Genomic DNA, 10007 nt, shown 5'->3' with positions numbered 1-10007 from the left:
TGGAGAAAATGTTTTGAGAATGATGTACAAATGCGCTTTACATAATTGATGTGTGTACGGATTGTGTTAACAGTTGTATGAGCCCCTAATAAAATGTTTTTAAAAAAATTAATCATTTTATTGGGGGCTCTAACAGGTCTTATCACAATCCATACATCCGTCTATTGTGTCAAACACATTTGTACATATGTTGCCATCATCATTTTCAAAACAGTTTCTTTCTGCCAGACATCATTTTTCAGACCATGGTGGGAGGAGCTACTTGACCGCTCCTGCTGTGACATGACAGAGAGCAGGCGAAATGGCAGAGAAAGGAAAGCGCCTCCACAGTCGTCAAACTGGCGTCATCTAACTCCGCCAGAAAGCCAGCGCTCCTCAGGAGAAAGAAGAGGCTTTCTGCTCCCATAGAGGTTTGCAGCCTGGGGAATCCAAAGGAGCAGTTGATTCTGTCCCATACAGAGCTGCTCTGAGTTGAACTGGACTCCATATCAGTGAATTTCTTTGAGTTGAGGGACCAAATTTGAGAATGTTTCCTGTGGCGGCAAAAGGCACAAACCTTGCATTTCCAAATAGAAAAAGGTACTGTCTTCTTGTTACTGGGAAATTACCGGGAATCCTTTTCCGAGACTCTTGAGAAGACTTTTCCCAAGGACTTTCACATGATAGCTCAATGCTCTTTTCTCTGGAAAAGTTCCCCCACCCCCACCCTGACTCCTTTCCAGTTTTAATTTCAAAGCGCTGAAACAACAAATTTGAGTGTTAAGAGGCTTCAGTAATATTTCAAGATATTCACTTTGTTTTTCCTGCTTCAAGGCCTAATTTGGTTTAAAGTGAGATATCAGTTGCCGAGATATCTGAGTCCCTGCGGTTTTAAAAGAGCCATTGTCATCAGAGAAATTTGACTTCCTGTGTCAGCTGGTGTCCAGAGAAGCAAATATAAAGGAGAAGTTTTAGAGTCTATGAAAACCAAAAGAATTCTTAAACTCCACCCTTGGCTATGGGCAAAGAGACACCTGATTGGTGGTGGTGCTCTTATATCAGTCAGGGGCCATGCCGCCTAGCCCTGATCTGCTGCTCTTCACGCCTGGTGATCAATCGTGCTGGGATGGTGACCCTGGGGGCCCTGGTGTGGTGCGGCTGCTGAGGAAGAGATGGGTGCTTGCCCTGGTCTCTCGTTCATCTCCTTCCTCACCAGCACCTTCAGGTAGGAGGAGAGAGCAGTGAGAGGCGGGAATCTCCTTCAGGTTCAAGACCATGACCAGCCCGTTCCTTGGAAAGTGGTGTTTAACTTGGGCAATAGCAGTGGGCCCAGCAGTCAGTGTCGGAATTCCATTCAAGGGAAGCACCTCATTCCGGATGAACTTGGATGGATATGTAAAAGGAAGGATTTGCTGGTGAATGGCGGCTGTAAAGTCAAGGTCACAAAGCAGTGTTGCTGCAGCGGCTGCTTGTCTGATGGCTGCTGCAGCGCCTCTGTGTACTGTGTCTCCTGCCCCGGCAGCCCAACCAGCAACTTCCCCGGGAGCGCTTCCTTACCCGGGCAGCCGTGGCATTGCAGAACCCCTTCATGGCACTGGAAGATCGCTTTGAATTGTGCTTGGCTAAATGCAGACCCTCATCCCAGAGTGCACAGCCCGAGAACGCCTATAGGGATCCCTTTCAAAATGCTGCTATGGAGAGAGCCCTCCCGAGCTCTTCCCTGTGTGCCGGGCACAGGGACGCAAAGCGGGCGAGCAGGGCACGGCCGAAGCCAGACTTCAGTGTGCACGCTGCACACTCTCCAGCTGGAGGAGGACCGAGGCGGCGGGAGGAAACCTCTCTTCCAACGGTTCCCATGGTGTTCTCTCTCTCTGGCTTCGCTGGTCCCTGGGCTTTACCTACAGAACGACACCGTAAAAGCCACCTGGCAGCTCCGGCTCTGCTCCCCCGCCAAGCCCCAGCTGCAGGCCGAGCTCTCGGTGCCTCGGATATGTGCGGGTGACTCTGCGGTGTACCTGCAAAGGAATCGTGTTACCTCCATGTTAGAACTCGAGTTTTCTCTGACGCTTTGGACCGAAGGATTTGGATTTTCTGTGGCGTTGTAGGAAAGCTAAAATGTTTGGTGGAGGAAAACGCCTTGCCTTTCTAGTTGAATATTTTCAAGGGAAATTTGTGGGGTTTTTTTGTTCTTGCATTTCTTGAGCTAAATTACCCTCCTTTTTGCCCAGATAAAATGTCTCATTTCTTTAAAAAACAAACAAAACATTTTTGTTTTTAAAATGTCTCATCTCTTAGAACATGGATTTTCTCTCCAGGGGGTTATTTTTTATTTTAACAGCATCTTTCAGAGTGGGTCCCTGAACACCAACATTTTGTGACATAAAAAATTACCTGAAAAGTTAAAAAAAGCAAAAAGGTTCCTTTGAGGACTAAGGTACACCTGGCCCAAGCCGTGGTATTTTCAGTTGCCTCCTGTGTATTGTCTAGTTAGTGCTGGGCAGTGAGTAAGGGCGACTAAAGAAAAACGGAAACCTTCATATTAGGTATTAGCAAAGAACATTGACTACACCTTGGCTTGCCAGACGAACAAAGTCTTTCCTGGAAGAAGTACAGCCAGAGCACGCCTTTAGAGAGGATGGCAAGACTTCACCCTGAACACACTGGATATGTTGTCAAGAGAACCTAGTCCCGGGAGAAGGACATCATGCTTGATGGAAGGTCAGCAAAACAGAGGAAGACCCGCAGTAAGATGGAGGGACACAGTGGCTGCCCCATGGGCTCAAACATAGCAGCTGTCGAGCATGGCGCACAGGATCAGGCAGCTTTTTATTCTGTTGTGCATGGGGTTAGGGCCAGTTGAACGGCACCTGACAATAACAACAATATAGAAAGATTTCACTTTGTATTTAGTTGGATTTTATTTAATCACAGGTTATTTAATCCAATGCTTTTTTTCACCTTTGAAAGTATAACCCAGATATTCCCTAGGGACTATAGTGCATTTTGAGAATTGGGTAAACTTGACACCAATATCCAGAGCTGGGAGGGTAGGGGTGGTGATGAGTAGCAAAGACTATGCTACAAATAAAATAAAATAAAGACTACTCTATATTTTAATTATTTAATTCTTCTTAGGTTTTTGCCTATGCTCCTGCTTGTGGTGGTTAAGGTGGTCTGTCACCGTGGCTGGGCCAGGATTCTCAGGGGTTTGACAGTTGTAAAACCCAAACCAGACTTCCTGCCATCTGACTCAGCAACCCTGTAGGCAGAGTAGAACTGCCTCTGTGCATGCCTGAGACTGTAACTCCTCACACGAGCAGAAACTCCATCTTTGTCCTGTGGAGTGGCTAGGGATTTCTAACTTCTGACTTGCAGTTAGCAGCCCAATGTGTAACCACTCCGCCATCAAGGCTCCTGGTTTGACAGTTAAGACCTAGTGATCCCCCATGATAAGATCTCCGAGGGAGTATGGCCTTCTTCAAATATAAGTAGATGCTGTGGAAAAGCTCACTTACTTTTAGCTGGGTCTGGATCCTGAATTGGTTTATGAACCTCTAGTTCTTTGCACTTGAGCCCGAGGCCTGCTGTTATCTGCTGATCCTAGTAGTCACCAGTGACTTGCCATCTTACCGGCTAACCTTGGATTAATTTGCAGAGGCAGCCACAAGACTGTTGTCTTCCTGCTGATTACGGCTTCATCAATCTTTGCAGCCAGAAGTCTCCAGCCTCACATTTGACCCACAGACTTGGAACTTGCCTAATTCTACAACTGCGTGAGTCATATTCTTGATGTAAACCTCTTTATATGTATGAATATGTAAACGTTACCAAGTTAGCTTAACCCTGCCTGAGACACTGTCCTAACTCATACCTGGACATGAAGCTGCATCTTCTTTCTAATGTGCATTAGAAATTCAAAACCATCTAGAATTATGATTTTTTTCAAGATTTGTGGGTTAGAGGAGAGTTGTCACACAGATAACATGGTGGCTCTCTCTCTCTGGTTCAGATCAAGACCCCTCTGCTTCCTTTCAAAATTCCATAATTCCTGTGATTGTTTTGTAAAACTCTGGGAAGTGAGGTATAGAAACTGGCCACTTACCCCAACTGTACACACACCTCATATCTGAATGTTGATTTCAGAGCCACTTTGGCCTATCTGGACCCTTCAGGTCCCTGTTATTCTGGCACTTAACATGCTTTCCCAACACTGGGAGATCTTTTTTTGAGATATCTTTCTAGTTCGTATGAGAGTCCTCTGAGAACTAGATACTGATGACTCAGTTCTTCCCATCGACACTTGAACAGAGGTAGCTGAATCAATCAGGAACTCTTACGAATTTTATATTAGAGTTGCAGGTCTTCAGTTTTTATCATTGCATAGGGCTGGGCCTAAGGGATTTTTCATTCAGAGCCCAGGGGCAGCACTGTATGGAGACAAAGAGCAGTCTACTTTACAGTCAAGATGCCCAGGTAGCACTGTGGGGAAGCATCTGCAAGACTGGCAGTTCAAACCCACTAGCTACTCCTCAGGAGAAAGATGATTGTGTCTGTTCCTGTATACCTTTTCAGTCTCAGAAACCCTGCTTCTGTCACATTGAATCACTCTGAGTTGGAATTGATTTGATGTCGTTGGGTGTGTTGAGTTTTACAGGAAAAGAAGTCTATTATTTAAGATGCATTGGCGCCTCAGACTATTGCCTGAAATAATCTTTAAACAATCTAAAATGATCCCCTTGGTTCTTCTTAAAATCAAGAAACAGTTTAGCTTAACTCATAAAAAAGGTCTTCCAGATGTGAGGGCGATCTGGCTGCGACATCTGTCACCCCATTGATCGCCAGGGTTGATTCGGCTGATTTGGCTGTCTAGGTGGGTGTCCCCTTCCTCCCTCACCGCTCTATGTGTGTCCCTCCCGAAGCTGTGTGCTCGATTGAAGAGGACGACCTTCCCAGATAGAAGGAGGACCGACCTTCAGTCAAGGGTATACGAGTAGCTGAGCTCCCCTGCTGGAACCTCCAAACAAGTCTCAAAAAAAGCCTTCCTTGCATACTATGCTTTTTTGAGATCTAACTACATGAAGCAGAGAGACATCAACTTGGAAAAGATTAGACAGACACCTTCTCACTCATTGCCGTCAAGTTCATTCTGACTCATAGTGACTCTATAGGACAGGGTAGACTGTAACTCTCTACGGGAGTAGAAAGCCCCATCTTTACCCCCTTTGGAATAGTTGCTGGTTTTGAACTGCTAACCTTGTGATTGGCAGCCTAACATGTAACAACTATGCCACCAGGGCTCCTGAATAGAAACCTTAGGGGTGAGTTAATGTTAATAGAGAAGGAAGCACTCAGAAGAGGAGGAGAATGGTTGTACAATCTGAAGAACGCAGTCAATGTCACTAAATTGGACATGGAGAAACTGTTGGATGGGTGTGTGTTTTGCTATGTACATTCTCAACAATAAGAACAACAAGATAAATTTTAAAAAAACTTAAAGATACTTTAGGCTGGAAGAAACATAAGCTTGGACTCAGAAGTTCTCATACTTACCTCCATGTGTCTATAATGTTCCCTTGGTTGGTTATCTAGTGCTGCTACAAGAACTAGCACAAGTGCAGCCTTTAACCAACACATTTATTTTCTCACGTCAGTTGCTATTGCATGCATCGGACCGTATGGAGCCATGTGCAATAGCTGGGAACTGGATGGATGGCCCAGTCCTGAGTCATCCTCGCAGCTGTTATGCTTGAGCACATTTATGGCACTCAGTCTCATCAATTTCCTCTTTCTCACTGCCCTTCTCTCTCCCAAGCATGATGTCCTTTTCCAGGGACTGATTTCTTCTGATACTTGTCCAGAATATGTGATACAAGGTCTTGCATTCCTTCCTTGTGAGGAGCATTCTGGCTGTACTGCTTCCAAGACAGATTTGTTTGTGCTTCTGGCTGTCCATGGTACTTTCAGTATTTTTCACCAATACCACAGTCCAAATGCATCAATACTTCTTCAGGCTTCCTTATTCAATGTCCAGATGAGGCAATTAAAATGCCATGACTTCTCTAGTCAATGCCTTGTTCATGTCCCCTGGGTGGTCGGTGTGGAGTAGGGGAGTCCTCAGAGGGTGCTCTGGCCTCCTCACCAGTTTCCTGGTGAGGGAGAACTCTCATCCAGTGCCAGCTGAACAACTCACTTCTAATTCCTGCCCCTAGTTGTACTGTCCCCTCTTCTAGCATGTAGACTTTTTTGGTAGCGTCTGCAGAGGAACCCCTGGCTCAATCATTTCTCCCACTGTGCGACAGATCCAGGGGGTATTCACACTCCTGGTCACACCAAACTACTCTCCTCTCTCGGCCCCATCTTATTCCCAGTTACTCACTTTGACTTGCATGCAAATAAAATTTTGCCGAAGACCCTCCAACAATGGTTACAGCAGTTCATTGACAGGGAGCTGCCAGAGGGTCAGGCTGGATTCAGAAGAGGATGTGGAACAAGGATATCATTGTTGATGTCAGAAGGATCTTGGCGCAAGACGGAGAATATCAGAAAGATGTTTACTTGTGTATCATTGAATATGCAAAGGCATTCAGCTCTGTGGTTCAAAACAAACAGGATAACCTTGAGAAAAATGGAAATTCCAGAATTTCTTTTTTTCTTTTTTCAGAACACTTCTTTGTGCTCACGAGGAACTTGTCCATGGATCAAGAGGCAATGTTGCAAACAGAACAAAGGAATACTGCATGGTTTAAAACCAGGAAAGGTGTGCATCAGGGTTGTATCCTCTCATTATATTTTTTCAGTATGAATGGTGAGGAAATAATCAGAGAAGCTGGTTCTATGAAGAAGAATGTGGAATCAGGACTGGAGGAAAGTTATTAACAACCTGTGACATGCAGATGACAAAACCTTGCTTGCCGAAAGTGAGGAGGACTTGAAGCGCTTGCTGGTGAAGATCAAGGACTTCAACCTTTAGTTTGAATTATAACTCAATGTAAAGAAAACCCAAATCCTCACAACTGGACCACAGGTAACATCATGATAAATGGAGAAAAGATTGAGGTTGTCATGGATTTTTGTCTTGCTTGGATTCACAACTGATGCTCATGAAAGCAGCAGTCAGGAGACCAACCAACACATTGCAGTGGGTAAATCTGCTGCACAAGACCTCTTTAGATACTGAAGCACAAGGATGTTACTTTGAGGACTAAGGCATGTGTGGGGGGAAGGGGCCAGCCCCCCACAACTAATCACAGGTTCAGAAAGTGCAATCTTTATGGTTGAGATACATAAAGATTATAATAAAGTCATAGCATGAGAGATAGAAGGGAGATTGAAATAATGGAGTCAGACACATTTCATGGTAGCATGCTCACCTCCTGGATGGCCATGATTTTACTGGACAGGTCCACGCACATCATGGGCTGAGGCGAGGTGGGGCGGAGACCCAGCAGGAGGCTCGAGGACCCTGTTTATTGCTAACCAAGGATTATATCAAGCTAGAGGGGCGTGATTACAGGTAGCCACACATCACAGGAAGGGGCAGTACAATAGGTATACACACCATAGGAAGGGGATGTACAATGGGCATAGGTGTAACAGGAAGGGGATGAGCTAGGACTATACACATGATAGAAAGGGGAGGAACTAGAAGCATACATGTGACAAGATGGGCAGACCCTAGATTCATGATGGTGGCCTAACCTTGGCCACCCTTAGGTGGGCTTGACCTCTCTGGAGTTTCCTACAAGAAAACAGTCAACTACTATCCTTATCAGAAGGGAATGGGTCCTACTTGTGGGATAAACAGTGGTAGCTGCTTGCTCTAGATGGCTAATAACCTTTAGGGAGAATAACCCCTGATCTACTCCTGATGACCTCCAAGTGTATAGTCATTCGCAAGCAGATAAGCTTGGCATATATATGGGGGAGACAACTTGGGAGAAATCCTTCTGTTTCCCACAGGCATGCCTGACTCAAGCCATGGTATTTTCAATTGCCTTGTATGCATGTGAAAGTTGGACATTGAATAAGGAAGACCGTGGAAGAATTGATGCATTTGAATCTGGGGGGCTGGGAAGAATATTGAAAGTACCATGGACTGCTAAAAAGACAACCCGATCTGCCTTGGAAGAAGTAAGGCCAAAGTGCTCCTTGGGGGCAAGGATGGTGAGATTTCCTTTTACAGACTTAGGACATATTCTCAGGAGAGACCAGTCCCTGAGAAGGACACCATGCTTGGTAAAGTAGAGGGGCAGTGAAAGAGGGTGTGTTAGTTTGGGTAGACTAGGGAAACAAATCCACAGAAACTCAAATATGTGGGGGGAGTGGGAAGGGAGGGGGGGAAATGAGGAGCTGATGCCAGGGGCTTATGTGGAGAGCAAATGTTTTGAGAATGATGAGGGTAATGAATATAAAAATGTGCTTTATACAATGTATGGATGTATGGATTGTGATAAGAGTTGTATGAGCCCCCAATAAAATGATTTAAAAAAAAAGAAACTCAAATATGTATGAGTTTTATAAAAAGGGTAAGAATACATTCAGAAAGCATCCAAACCCTGTCCAGTCCAAGCCCATAAATCCGACTTAGCCCATATGTCAGACACTGATCTACAAAGTCCTCCTCAAAATCCCAAAACACACACAATGATGCCAGATGCAGGAGGATCACAGGCCAGAGGGTAGAAAGTCTTTGAATCTAGTGGTGGTGTAAGCATGTCAGCACTGGCAGAGGTCTCCACATGCGTGCTCCAGCACCCAGGGCTGCGTCGGGGTACGTCCATGTGGCTTCCCCTCAGAGATGTCTCACAGGAAGTGAACCTTGCCAGCTGAGGCAGAGAACTAGCTAAGGCAGCTGCACTCTGGTCCGACCATCAGAGAACAAGAGACCAGAGAACAAGAAAGGTGAGGCTCAGTGAGCCATTTAGCTCTCCGCCCTTCGATTAATCCCATATGTGTTCATTGGCCAGGTTGGCACAATAAACCTTAACTGTCATAGAGGGGAAGACCCTCTAAGAGATGGACTCACACCCTGGCTGCAGCATAGGAACAATTGTGCGGATGGGGCGGGACCTGACAGTGTTTCCTTCTGTTGTGCATAAGATTGCTATGGCTCACAACCAACTCAATGACACCTAACAACAACAGCAGCTTTTGCTCATATTTGTCCCTACTTTATTCAAAATTGGATATTGACAAGCCCACTGACTTAGCTGTTAGCAAGCTAGAACCCTCCCTATCATTGGTCTTTCCTGGAAAGACAGCATCACCCCCTCTTATACCAAGCGAGTCTATACCAAGCTTCCTCTCTTCTCACTCTACTTGTCACAAGACACAGCCTCATTTTTCTCTCACCTGGATCCAGTTCTCCTCCTGAGACTGGAGGGGTGGGATCTTAGGAATCAGGAGGAAGCTAGAAGTGTCTAGTCTGTTACAGCTTAGTCCCTTGGGGGGACTTGGCTTGCTGTAATTACTGCCAATTTTCTTAAGGATGTAGGTTAGTTAGCACTTTTTTTCTTCTTCCACTCTTACCTGTGGGTCTTAATCACCAGTTTTGGAACAACTAGGGAAAATCTCATGCAACATCCTGTTACTATTACAACACTTGCTCACACATCTTGAGTAAATGCTTCATCAGTTACTGTACTGGAAGTTTTGCATTAATCACTTTATTTAGTCATCTCATCCGTTCTCTGAAGTACATCCCATTCCCCTCCCCCTTTTTCAGATGAGGAACCTGAAGCTTATTGATGGCTTTGAGTTATAATCCAGTCATGGAAGTGAGAGGCCTGAACATGTTTTAGTTCTTTCTTAGCTTCTCCTACTGGTTTTAAACCCAAGCATAGGCTCTAGATTTAACCCATGATAAACTCTGCAGAGAGATTCAATAGGCTGCCACAAAACTTCTGTTTTTAAGGGAAGATTCGAACAAGTGATCCAAAATTAGTGGCAAGGAGGGTGTGAGAGGCCTGGTAGGGATTCAAGGGCAATGTAACCGAGAGGAATGATTGAAACCCAAAGGAAGGCTGAGC

The 10007-nt window shown here is 45.3% G+C and overlaps 1 pseudogene; it reads left to right on the top strand.

Annotated features, from left to right (window-relative positions):
• Positions 1-1105: 1105 nt before the first annotated feature.
• LOC101662181 overlaps positions 1106-10007 on the top strand; it is a 34205-nt pseudogene continuing 25303 nt past the window's right edge.

The sequence above is a fragment of the Echinops telfairi genome, unplaced genomic scaffold, assembly GCF_000313985.2.
Source record: "Echinops telfairi isolate 266 unplaced genomic scaffold, ASM31398v2 ScPeMD7_7469;HRSCAF=8507_1, whole genome shotgun sequence".
Lineage (NCBI taxonomy): Eukaryota > Metazoa > Chordata > Mammalia > Afrosoricida > Tenrecidae > Echinops > Echinops telfairi.
This window is presented reverse-complemented; position numbering and strand designations above follow the sequence as displayed.